The sequence below is a fragment of the Genypterus blacodes genome, unplaced genomic scaffold, assembly GCF_046128005.1.
Source record: "Genypterus blacodes isolate CSIRO-AG114 ecotype Tasmania unplaced genomic scaffold, CSIRO-AGI_Gbla_v1 ptg000017l_1, whole genome shotgun sequence".
NCBI classification, from domain to species: domain Eukaryota; kingdom Metazoa; phylum Chordata; class Actinopteri; order Ophidiiformes; family Ophidiidae; genus Genypterus; species Genypterus blacodes.
In genome coordinates, this window is record NW_027466831.1 from 1233183 (window position 1) to 1246550 (window position 13368).

Consider the following 13368-nt stretch of genomic DNA (forward strand, 5'->3'; position numbering starts at 1 on the left):
GTCATAACATCAGGGACATTATTAATTCGCTTGTGTACTGCTCATGTTTGTGCGCTCACAAACTTTGTCCCTGCAGCTGGAGTTGATTTGGTGATTGCATTGCCTAAGCACAAGCTAATCCTGTGTATTGGGTGAGTTAGAGTCTCTCCATACATCTACTGTCTCCGTTTACCGCAGGTGTACTTTGAATTTTGGCACTGTACTTTTAGTTGACCTAATGGTAAGCAATGCCATCTAGTGGCCACGTAGAGAGGCTGCAGTCTGTTTTGTCCCTGTCGCCTGCAGTGCTGTGATAATGTCCTCATATCTTGCGCCAAAGGGCAGTTAAAGACGTGATAATACGTAGAAAATAAAGAAAGAAAGGGTCAAAACAGAATAATTTAGGTCTTGTAACACTGTATTACTGCTAAGTTGTACAAATGTGAAGCTACAATGGAATATTTCAAACCTGGACATATACTATGGCTGCATTCAGTTTGTTTTCACATTATGTAGTCATAAATAAAAGGATTACTGTTGTTTACTTACTGTCAGTATACTTGACAGGTTTTTGTGGAGTGACAAAAACAGAAAAAGTGACCTCATAATGACCAAGAGATTGATTACAGAGATTTGAAGCAATAGTGTTGGATGACCACTTGATGGCAGCATGGTTTTAGTGTGTGAGATCAAGACTATCATCCTGAGAGGGGGAAAAGAAAGAGAGAAGCCTCAGGTTCAAGGTAGAGAGAGAGGGGGGCCAGAGAGAGAGAGGTGGGGGGAGAGAGGGAGCGAGAGAGAGAGGAGAGAGGAGAGAGGAGAGAGAGAGAGAGAGAGAGAGAGAGAGAGAACCCAGCCCCTTTTCAACTCTTAAAAGACTAAACAGATTAAAGCTCTTAATTAAAGCAAACTTCTGTGACGAGACATTTCCACAGCTATTTTGTTGTGCTTCCTTTTCCTTTCCAAAGTACCAACACCTGCACACAGATGGTGGATTCCTTACCATCTGCGAAAGTAAAAAAGTATAAAGATGATCGATATCAGCGGCTACAACTCTTCCCTGCCTCCAGATGGCACGGTCGTTAAGTGCTCCGAAGCCTGTTGTCTGGAGTCCAATCTCTTCAGCTCCAAATGTTAAGAAGAACAAAAATCCAGCGTAAGCCCCGGCAAGCTTATTACACTTTAAGAACTGTAATGAAAAAAGGGAGAATTTCTGCTCAAGAGCCTAGCGGTGGGATGGGAATACATATTACACGCCTATATTCCATAATCTATATTTGGCAGTGTCTGGACTGTAGAGAGTACACAATTTTCAGATGCTGTGCACCATATGTCACATTTGTACGACACAGCTGAGGCTGCTGATACTGTGTGATAGCGCGATATTGGCAGCGCTTCGCTCAAAACTTTTCGGAAAAAAAGATCATAAACTTCCCTGGCTTTGTGGGCCGCGATGGCGAAAACGGTTTTATTGCCGCGTCATCGTTCTGGATGGTGAGGTAGTTTCATTACCGTGACAGGTAAAGTGCACCGAGCGTGATGATAAAGCTCTATTTTAACAGTTTGTATGACTACTAGAGCTATGCTGTGATATACAAGGGTGGGGTAAGCACCTGTCTTAGCATGTGAGCAGGTTGTGTTTAAACGCTGCCAATGGGTAAAGTGTGTGTGTATGTGTGCGTATATGGTCAGACGGGTGTGAATCTAGTCCAAGTGCTGGCGTGTGTGTGTGTACTGGATGTATTATCCTGTGTTGCAGTGTTGCGAATCTGAAACCATACGAGAGGAGTGAAAGAACTATAAATCCATACGGCACATATCACAAAGCAATCAGTAAGGAACTACAGCCATTATTTTTGTGAAGCTATGGCAACCCTAAATAGATTGTAGAGCGCTGTTTTTGTGCTTTGTCTTGGGCGAGAGCAATCAATTGTGCATCTAGCTTGGCTTTTGTATCACAGCGGTGGAATGTGAAAAGGAAGAGGAAATAGAGGAAAACATGCCCTTTCAGACAAAACGCACGTCTTTGATTTTTTGATTTTACATGTCTGGGTTTATAATGTGAGTTTTGACAAGGCGAGTCTTTTAAGTTTTTCCTCAGCTGTCAAGACAACAGCCAAACTGCTGGGGAGTGCTGTCAGCTCCATATTGTAACGCATGTCAGGTAGACGTGCCAACGAACAGGTGGGGTTGTCATACGTTTGTGAAGGAGTCTGCTCAGTGTTCTGTCCAATTAATAAACAGCTTAAACGTTTCCCTCTCAGCTCTCCCTCGCTCTCTTTACACAGTTTTCACTCACGCCGCTTAGAGGAGACACATGACCTGTTACATGTCTCTAAATGGCAGATTGGAAGACATTATACAGGGGGGGCTTGGGGGGGTAGAGGCTTGAGGACTGATAGCAGCAGAGTACCAGCTTCCTCACACGGCCTCTGCACAAACTACTTCTGGAGAGGCTCGTCTCGATAAATAAATATCTTCCTCTCGTCCTATATCTCAAGCCGGCCGTGGTGATTAACAGGTGAGTTGAGAGGCGAGCGACTGCTTCTGTACAGCATTACACCAATTTACTCCGAGAAAGCATTTTAGTTACAGAAAGCCTAATAGCGAAGCTTTTCAATGGCACCTGATGTAACAGCATTTAGAGAATTGAGAGGCTGTGGTGCTGGTGTGTAATTAAGCTGCTGTAAGTACTTTACATTAGAGAAAAGAGGAGAAAAGAGGCTACTTGGTAGTTAAACAAGTAGCTGGAGGAGATGCAGGCATTACTCAGCATGGCATCACTTGGAAGAGTGTTGCTAGTGAGGAAATAGATGGATTTTTAATTAGCTGGAGTATGTTGTCTATTAGAGCTGGAGCAATAGCTCGCGAGGACAGAGGAGGTTAGCATTTGGCTATTTGTCATGTCTCTAGGGGTTTTCTCTTGGACAACTTTTAATGAGTAGTTGAAGAAGGACTTGGGGTTTGTTGCTGGTGATGTCGAGGTAACACGCAGGGTGTCAATTTATAGTCATAAAGGCAGTGTGTGGTGGAGCTACTGCATGCTGTGGGGATGGTGTGATTGCTGCTACCTGTTTGATTCTACGTTGGCTTTGTTAGAGTGCTGATGGGTCGAGCTGCGGTGGGAATGACAATTTGAAAGGATTCATGAGAGTAAATTGGCAATTGAGGTGAAAAACAGACTCCTCTCGCCGATGCAACTTCCTTTTTCTCGGGCCCGTATTATATTTGCACACTGGATCTTGTGTACTTGATCAAAGTGCTTTGGTTACCTCTGTTTGCATCAATCTTGCACTCACCAATCAGTATGGCCGAGCTCGCTATATTCCTACTTGATTGGCAGATATCATAATGGTAAAAAGTGTCCATACCTTAAGGCTTAAGTCATGTCAGGGCTTCGTGTCGTGTCCCCCAAATCACTCTCTCACACACACACACACACACACACAGAAAAGTGAACAGCTTGGAGATGTCTGTGAATATTATCATTTTGTAATTATATAAAATACAAAATTAATCAAGTAACATAATATGGAGTTGAAATAATCATTAAAGCACAACAAAGACATATGGTTACACCATTACATCACTTTCAAATCAGACTCAAAAGGAATGAGGTTTTAGTTGTGTGTATGACTTTAATCTAACGTCTAAATAGACTTTTACGGTTCAATCCCTCATTGACGTCGTGAGAGCAGTGAAGCAGTCGTACATCTGTCAGCAAGTGGATTATCAGTGTGTTGTACAGATAAACACCTGCCATGTTGTAGACAGGGTGGAAGAACAGCGAGGCTGGCTGGAGAAAAGGTGCCGGGCTGGGACCTTTCAGTAGAAAATTTGATGAATATTTCAGTGGGGGAAAAAAAAAAGAGAAAAAAAGAATCTCGTCCTCACACTCATTGCTCTCTTTCACGCAAGATTTAATACACACAAACACATTTCAATTGCACAGAGACATGACAGCAGATCAGTGCGAGCATTATCAACCTCATAAATGGAAACGACTCATGTGTCATTCATCTAGCCTGGGTGGCATTTCTGTTGCTCTCACTGAGGGGCGAATAAACTGGGTTTGGCTCGGAACTCAAATCTCCTGATAGCTCCCAGTCTGAGAGTCTGGCACCTGGAGATTATACTCGGTGTCAGAGATACGGGGCTGGCATCCATCCTTTATTTGTCTGTTTGCTTTTTGTTCGTTTTTTTTGCTTTTGACATTTAGGTCTGATAGAGTGTTCATAAAACGGCTTCTTATTTTTAGCTCACATTTAGAAAAAGACCATCCTCTATCCTTCTAATTGATATGCTCAATCAAAGAGATGGTCCACGCTCCTGGAAACAATATCCTCTACTTACATTCATTTCTTGCCTCGCCCCCCCTCCCTCTCTCTGCCGAACGTCTGTCGAGCTGTCTGATGGCAACCAGAGAACCGTTGTAGCCCATAGCTTATTCATGCACTCTAACACCTTAGAGAGCTGAACAAGAATAACAGATCAGATTCTCCTTGAGTCAGGTATAATGTAGCCTTACAGCCTAAAAGCCACAGCTTTGAAACGGTCCCTTTCAATAGTCTCCAACATCCCCAATCCCACTGCTGAAAATCCAAATCAATTACCTATCTGTAACCTCTTTGCCTCTGCCTCTACCTGGCTGCCAGATCCCATATGGTAATGCAGATAGCAGGGGATCATATTACCAAAAAGCTTAAGAAGTGCGAGATCCCCAAGGCTGATTCCATTGAGCCGTGTCCCGCGGTGCCGCTCGATACTTTGGGAGGGTCGGCTCTGTGCCATTGTTCCGCGAATGGAGAAGTTAAAAGACATCACCGAGGCCCTGATGGGGATTGTTATTTCCAATCTCTGCTAAATTGAGGATTGGGAATTCTGCTATCTGGTTTCTCTCCTTTTGTGATGTGATGAGCTCCATCTTGGGGCTTTTTATAGGAGTGATTTGACAGGGGAATACCATGAGACACACACATAGAGAGAGGGAGAGAGAAAGAGAGAGAGTGTGTATGTTCTGGGGTGTCCTCCAACCCACTGTGGTAGTTTCTTTTGTGACAGAGTCTGCGTTGTCTTTCATGGTGCGTTTAAAGCCCTATTCATCCCTTCTTAAGAGATTCGTTTTACATGAGGAGGCGGAGTAATGTAAAAATTTCCAGAGCAAATCTGTCATTTTCGGTCCAGTCCAGATTGGTCACGTCAGTCAGTAACTTTTTATGGCCTGCTCACACGTCCCGATAATGATTACGCCACTTATTACCTTCTATAAAAGTTTGGCTAGAATAATTTAATGGTTATACAAGGCGTGTGGGAATTGACATGTGCGGTCATTTCCTGTGAAGAATGCATTTTCCCATCTACATTTTTTTACTGTGAAGAACGGAGGCACTGAAAGAAGCTTTTTGAAGCTCTTTGTGAACCACATCCCGCTTGCAGCTTTCTATCTTGTTGCTCAAGTGGACACTGAGGGTACTCTAGATGAACCTCATTCATCCATCCATTCTCTACCAACACGTGTCAAACCTGACAGCCAATACTTGCACTTTCTCTTTATTGTGCTGGATTGATAGCTCATAAAACACCAAGCAATAACGTGGAAAGCTCATAAACCTGCATTAGCAGCCCTCTCACATTTCTTTGCTGGTATCATACGGTGTCCACTTTGTCTATCGCTTTATAAAACCGAACATCTATTTATTCTCAGTTCTTTCAGTAGGCGAGCTGAGATTTCACGCTTCCCACATCTCCACTAATAGCTTTGTTCCTGTACTGTTCAAATTATGATTCCACTTGATTTGCAATTCATTTCGCTTGAACACTTTCTTCACCCCACTTGTTTCACTTGTAGTCCATTCATGAATCACGTCGTTGCAATTATGCCAGCAACTACACTATTCTGCAGGTGCTTTGGTGGTAACCTGGGATACGACCATAGAGAATTCACAGCGTGTGCTGGGTACGACGCATGCATGGGGTTCGTTTGTTTGACGATATTGTGTAAACGTGACACCCCTATGTCTGCAATTTATCCAGCCATGTCTTACAATACCGACATCGTGTGATAATAGTTACTTTACAGAAATAGTAGAAAGAGTATACTGTATGTCTGCAAAGTAATCTGTCTGAATCAAGCTTTATTCTGGCACATTTGTTGAGTTCTCTACCACAGATGCCAGCAGATACTGCCAATCGGAGGACTACAGCGACTCCATGCTAGTTGTGAAACGTGTTGTGTCCCTGTGCAGCTAGAAGGACAGGCGCTCAGTCACAGTGGCAGTGTATTCTGAGAGACTGAGATGAACAAATGACTAGAGGCAGAAAAAAAAGTACATAATAAGCCTGGGATAGAGGGAGAAGACCCTTCAGGGCACTCAATAAAATATTAAGGAGGTTGTGAATGAAAAAGGGAGGAGGGCGGATAGTAAGGTGACAGAGAGGCAGAGCGGCAACGTTCAGGGGCTTTAGTGAGGATGTGCACAGTTTAGTGTTTATGTGAGTGTTACATCAGTACATACAGTATACAGCATGCACAGATGTAAAACTGTTTAACACACTAAAACAAATATTAAACTGTATTAAAATGTATGAATTGAACCGTGTGTTGTTTATTTATTGTTGTTTATTTATTACTGTCCTCAGATTCAGGCACAGCACAAATGCATTTTGTTGTATTCTCATGTACAATGACAATAAAAGCTACTCTATTCTATTCTAAACCTCATTGCTCACTGGCCTGAGCCCATCTGTCAAATCAATCACTCTTTTGGCAAAACCTTAAACAAGTTCAGGTAAATTAGACACCATCACCAAATCTCATTCACTCTTTCTGCAAAACTCTAAACACATTCTCATTCATAAAACACATTTCACACTGTGATGCAGTTGTGTTGCACAATGGTAAACACGCATGATCATTGTTCAAACTTGTTCTAATAGCGTGATCAAAACAACTGTTGAATATAAGTTATTGAAAACAACCCGAGAGGCAGAGGAAGAGGTGGTGGACAAGGAGGAAGAGGGGGAGGAAGAGATACATATGGTGGATATATATGGAGATATGCATTCTGTATATAGATGAGATATACTGTGTCTATATATGGTTTTTTGTTTAAAGCTTTGAGAAAATGACTGAAGTTTTCAAGAAACGTGTCTCAGCAATGGTGAAAAACTGTAAACCGGCACACAAACAGAGACCTATGTCCTGAAAACATAATCACATTCAAGATGCATTCTTCATTAACTGTAATAACCAATTTAAACACTTTACCCGGACGTCTGTACTGTCACACTTAGACACTTAGGGAGCCCGCAGGAATTACACCTGAATACACTCTTCAATCAATATGATTACAGCTAAACAACCCGTTGATTGTGAGGAGAGAAGAGAAGAGAAGAGAAGAGAAGAGAAGAGAAGAGAAGAGAAGAGAAGAGAAGAGAAGAGAAGAGAAGAGAAGAGAAGAGAAGAGAAGAGAAGAGAAGAGAGGTCATTTAAATATACAGAAGTCCATGGTGGAAGTGACTGAAAAATAAATCTGATAACAGCTATCTGATACAAGCAGCAGCTTCTTCTAGGCACTGAAATATTCAGGAGGCTGGGAGGGAATGAGGGATGAGTGCAGGGGAAATGAATGGGAGGTCATCCGCATAAATGTAGTCAGAAGCAATTGGAGGAGTCGTATCGTTATTTCTTTGAAGCCAACGCCGGCACCCGGGCACCTTGATAGTCCAACGTGAGGCATCATTTATATCTCTAAACTAAGTTCATTGACATTAATAAACATGCAAGATGCAATTCATTTACATCTGTCTTGTGATGGTGATGTGCTTGCAAAAAAAATGCAATGAATCCAGAGCCAAGTAACAGTCATTATAATAATTAGGTTCAGCAGCATTCCTTTAATGTTAAGAGGAAAAGGAAGGAAGGTACAATGGCTTCCTCTTATATGCTGCACCCTGTCATTCAGCAATTAAAGCTGACATATGGAGCAGGACTGTAATGTGAAGGTGTGGGAGCTCTACAGTGAAGAACATAGATCACCTTGTTTTAATAATTCATATGTTGAATAATGGAATATGCAAAAATCTCTTAATAAAGCAGATATTCATGAGTCCCTTCACCTCAGTGTTCGCTACATGCCACGTGGCGTCAAAATGTGTTTTCAGACATCACAGGCGCCTTTACTGATATCAAAGACGGATCAGAGAAGCCAGCTGCTGGAGGGCTTTGGATGACTGCTCCATCACGGGTTGTCCTCTATGACATAGCCACACTAATATAATGTTATATCAACTATCCTAGTATTATTTTTTAAATCAGGTTGGACAATATAGAGCCTCTCCAGTGATTTGTGAATTTGCAACATGACGACAGGATTCAGTGTGAGAGAGATTATAATGTAAATTCAAGCCGAAGACATTCAACCTTCAATTTCCGGTGTTTTTTAAAGTTTTAAAGCTGTGGAAGTGTGTATAGAGAATAAATCAAACAAATAAGGAATTGACAGAGGAATTGACAAAATGACTAATCTGACATGTTTTTATATGAGAATATTATGCATGTACATACAATAAGTAGGTTGGCTACATTCACAGATCAACTTGGCATCCAAACATGGTCGCCACATGCCTGCCTCCTCGTCTAAGTGGCCCCAAAGGGACCTGCAGAGATGGGTGGTGTGTTCTGTGTGTGTACTGTATTTGTGCATGCATGTGCAAGACATAAACAAAATAAAATAAAACCTTGTAATATCATAGACTTTGCAGCACCTCTTTCTTACTTCTTACACGCTGTAGTTCCATCTCTTATTGCTCACTTATGAAGTTGTTGTGCTTGTTTGTCTACTGGCCTTGATGCAATTTCCCAAAAAGCCATCACATCATAAGAAGCACTTTGAAAACCTCAAAGGCTTTAATGATCTTCTGCAAATCATTTGCAGAGTGATTTTTGATTTTGTGGGAATTTTTGCGCCAGTAGTTTTGTGGGTCATTTCAATCTCCTGTACATGGCTTCAACCCACGGCCGAGTGACCTGAAAATCACAAATAACAGGCAGGTGGACGAGTTAAGGCTGTCATGAATGTGTGGGTGGTTTAGGTTTGTTATTTACTTTTCATGAGAATTGCTATGTGGAAGTTCAAACATTTTGTCCATGGCTGTATATATGTGCATCTTTCTGTGTCTGTGAGTGCATACGCCTGTTTATAACTAGAGCAGGGTACGGGCGGGTGGGCGGGCGGGCGCGTGTGTGTGTGTGCAGCAGCAGCGGGGGCCAGGCAGCACACATAGAGATAGCCTTTGGGAGCAGCAGTCTCCCTGATGGATGGCCTGCCCACTGTACAATGTGCACTCCCATATAATACCACCAACCCAGCTGCTTCTAACTCATGTTCCACTGGGCTTCTCCTGCATCCAACACACACACACACACACACACACACACACACACACACACACACACACACACACACACACACACACACACACACACACACACACACACACACACACACACACACACACACACACACACACACACACACACACACACACACACACACACACACACACACACACACACACTCTAAACCTGGGATGACGCCACATTTGAGTTTGGATATAGATTCTATCTTTGCCGCTGTGGAGGCAAGAGGTGATAAACTTGCTGCTGAAACACACATTTTACCACAAGTGCAACTCTGAACTTCTGACCTACAACGACAGGAAAGAGAGTTAGTAGGTTATGTGACGCTTTTCCCACGTGAATGGAATGTAGTGTGCATGCTAGGAGGATTGGGATTGCGAGTAAGGAAGTGTTCAAAACAGAGGCAGAGTTCAAGAGTCACCCCTGTAAATTACAAGTGTGCATAAGGTGATGATGTCAATTACTTCTTTATGGCATTTGTGTTATATCTTCCACACCAAATACAGGGGTTGGACAAGAACAGAGGATGATTTTATGTTCCAGCCTTATGCACTCTACAAACTACCATGTGGTCTCATGTCTCACTTCTGACAGCCACGACAACTGAGCCTTTCCACCTTCACATTGGTATTGTCACTTGTAATGATTTGTGCTGTAAGACCTGATTTTGCCTGTTTTCACCCCACGGTCCTCACTGTGTTTGTCTATAAATACCAATAGTGAAAGCTATAGAATCTTGCTGAATGCCAGAGAGTGGAAGCCACTAATGTTAAGGTTACTTTAACAGACTGTACAGACAGTTATTAGTAAGAAAGAAAGCAGCAGACTCATTCATTACAGATTGCAAACCCTTTTTCTTCTGCCGAACACTGAAGTCACTTACTGACGTCAGGCGACTTTATTTCTGAAAACAAGATAGCAAGAAGAAGAAATTGTCTTTGCTATCAATAATTTGTTTTGCGATGAAATCAACATGAAGACAACAAACAGAAACACTCAGAATACAAAAAAATATTTTTTCTAAATTGCGTTTTTTTTAAACTAAAAACCAGCAGGCAAATAACTGTGACTCAAATCTGATGTGAACATCTGGCTCTGTTCAGTGCACGAGTGACTGGAGTGAGTTTGTGCAACAGTATAATCATCTGGTGGTTGTCACGGTAATGGTGCAGATTTGTGATAAGGACGAGACGAGTAGTTGGGAAAAATTGGGTAGTCACGGCAACCGGTCCAGACATAGGTATTGTCCTCAACAACTCACAGCATTTGTGATCAACTTTGTCTCACAATAGCTGTAATCTAAAGTGTGTGACGGAATTATGTGTGTAGTTATACCGTATATGTCCCATCCATGTCAGTTAGTAAGCAAACAAACAAACAAAACAACATGTGTCCATCTCTCCCTTTACTCACGCATCAGATTTCTTTAAAAGAGTTAAATTGAGAATATTAAATAGGAAGAACTTTTGATGTATAATCCTTTTGAAATAAGCATCACAATCCATTTTGCTTGCATGGATACTAAATCCTATTGTCTCTGAAGAGTTACCTTTTCAGACTGTATTCAAATGATACTATTATTATGTATTATTGAGGGGTTGTGTGATGCTAATTGTGGCCGGTATATTGTTGTCGTGTCTCAACAGACATCGTGGTTCATTCATTGTGAGTGTTCATGGTCAAGGGTAACAGCAATGATAGAGGAGCATTGTTATGCTAATATTGTCTCAAGTGGGAAGAGTTTTTTTTTTTTTTTTTTTCAATTTTTATAATAACCCAGTTTCTGTTTTTAGGAATCACATCGCCGATTCCACTAAGCTTTTGATTATTGAGATTCTGTACATCACTTGACTTTCAAGCAGGCAGATATAAAGCTCAAGAGTCATCACAGATCTCCTCAGTCACTCACGATGAAACACCGTCACGTGTAATCACATACATTGAGATGCAGGAGTGGCAATCAATCAGATCGGTGCAGCGTCCCTGCTGCTGCTGCCAGATCATTATTTGAGAAGTGTGTAATTTGTTATACCTTTAACGCTGAATTACAGAACTGGCACTGAGCACATAGAAAGCAGAGGTCCTTGATTATTCAAATGATAAAATATGTTCATATAGAGAAGAATGTACAATGGTTGCAGTGAAGTACAGGCATACAGCATGAATCAAATCTGCTTGACTCGTGCCATCATCTTTTACAAATCCCACAAATGTCCAAATCACTGTGCAATTATCGCTTCCAAAAATCAGTTTCCTGCAAAGAGTTCATCTCAGTTTGCAGTGTTGCTGTATATAATGATGTATATTTACCGGCAGGGATGTAAAATCTAAAAGAAGTGACTTTCATCATGCACATTACTGCATATGGATGGCAGACCTATATATTAAGACCCTATATTAGACCATGCACACATCACCACAGTAACACGGCCTCTGCCTTTGGGTTTGGGTTCCTTTGGGTGAATTTACGTGAATCTAACATGAATCTAAAGAAGGCACAGACACTGAGCGAGGAAAATATTCACCAGTGACCATTGTTTCGCTATAAGAATCGGGAGGCAGTAGTCGAGTGGGTAGAGCTTCTGCTTAAAAACTGGAGGGTTGCCGGTTCGAGTCCCTGCCGAGGTGCCCCTGAGCAAGGCACCGAACCCTCAAGTGCTCCCCCTCTGCGAAGGGTGGTAATATAATGTAATGTAAGTCTCTTTGGATAAAAGCGTCCGCCAAATGATCGTAATGTAATGTATAAGAATCCCTCATGTGCAAACACAAATAGCCGCATGTTTCTTAACAAACCTTGTCATTATGTGTGTGTGTAGATGTGCATATGTGCGTGACGTTCCTCCAAATACACAATCAAATCTTGTTAAGTCATCTGTGAGACCTCTGCCTCATTCCGATTCAAAACAGGGAGCAAAACAGCATCAAACAACACCTCTGATAAGTGACCCATGCAGCTTTGATACACAAACCAAACCACACGATATGCAAAACAAATATAAAAGGAAATACCATCTCTTCTCTAAATTCTGCAGCAATCAATGAGACTATGCAGGCGGCTGCCCTGACCTGCTTCCAAGCAGGATTTCTTTCAAATATTTCTGCTGATGCTTGCAGAAAGCCTCATTTGTTTTTGCCTCTGCCCGTATGTGACCAAAGTTTCAATTCAAGCCTCCTGGAAGTTTTCTTCTTAAAAAGTACATATCTCACAGCTCTCACAGAAAGTGTTTCTGACCACAAATTCAGTTATTTACATTTTCCCCAGAATGATCCAAAATACTCCTGATTCCACAGATAATATATACACAAGTTTTGTGGGGGGAAAAAGAAAAAAAGATTCAACTTCTTAAACGATTTTCTTCTTCCTTCTTCTCTGCTGTTTTGAACATCATGAAGTTTGCTTTTGAAACAGCTTGATGTCAGTTCCAGTGTTGTTTTTCTGGCCAGCTAATACTGCATATCAATGCTCCTTTAGTATTGTTTCATTCTCATATATTCACTTTGCAGGAAATACTTTGTTGGAGTCTTAAAATATGTCATTAGAGCTTCACAAAATGGGTTGGAAGAGAGAGGAGGCTCCAAAAAAGAAATGGAATCTAATTAATTAAAGTCACTGACCCAAATATAATTAACCAGTGGCCCACAGTGACCAAGTATGCGTGAACCTCCAAACATTAGCCAGGTGCTCCGTGTTCTAAATAAGGCGGAGAACGGGTGAATGTTGCCAAGGCTCTGCAGTATTACAGCTCATGAGTCAGTGTAATGGTGCTGTGATCTTTCCTTTGTTAACTTGGTGATCTTATAGTGCAAACTACAAGTAAACTATAATTGAACTATTAGACTGAGATGAAATTATGCATAACTTCATTAATCTTCATTTCAGCAAGTCACAAATTGGTTAAAAGCTGATTATTCATGTATTAAGGATAAATCATTTGCGTGTCATGTGTGTTCAGTTGAAACACTGTTGT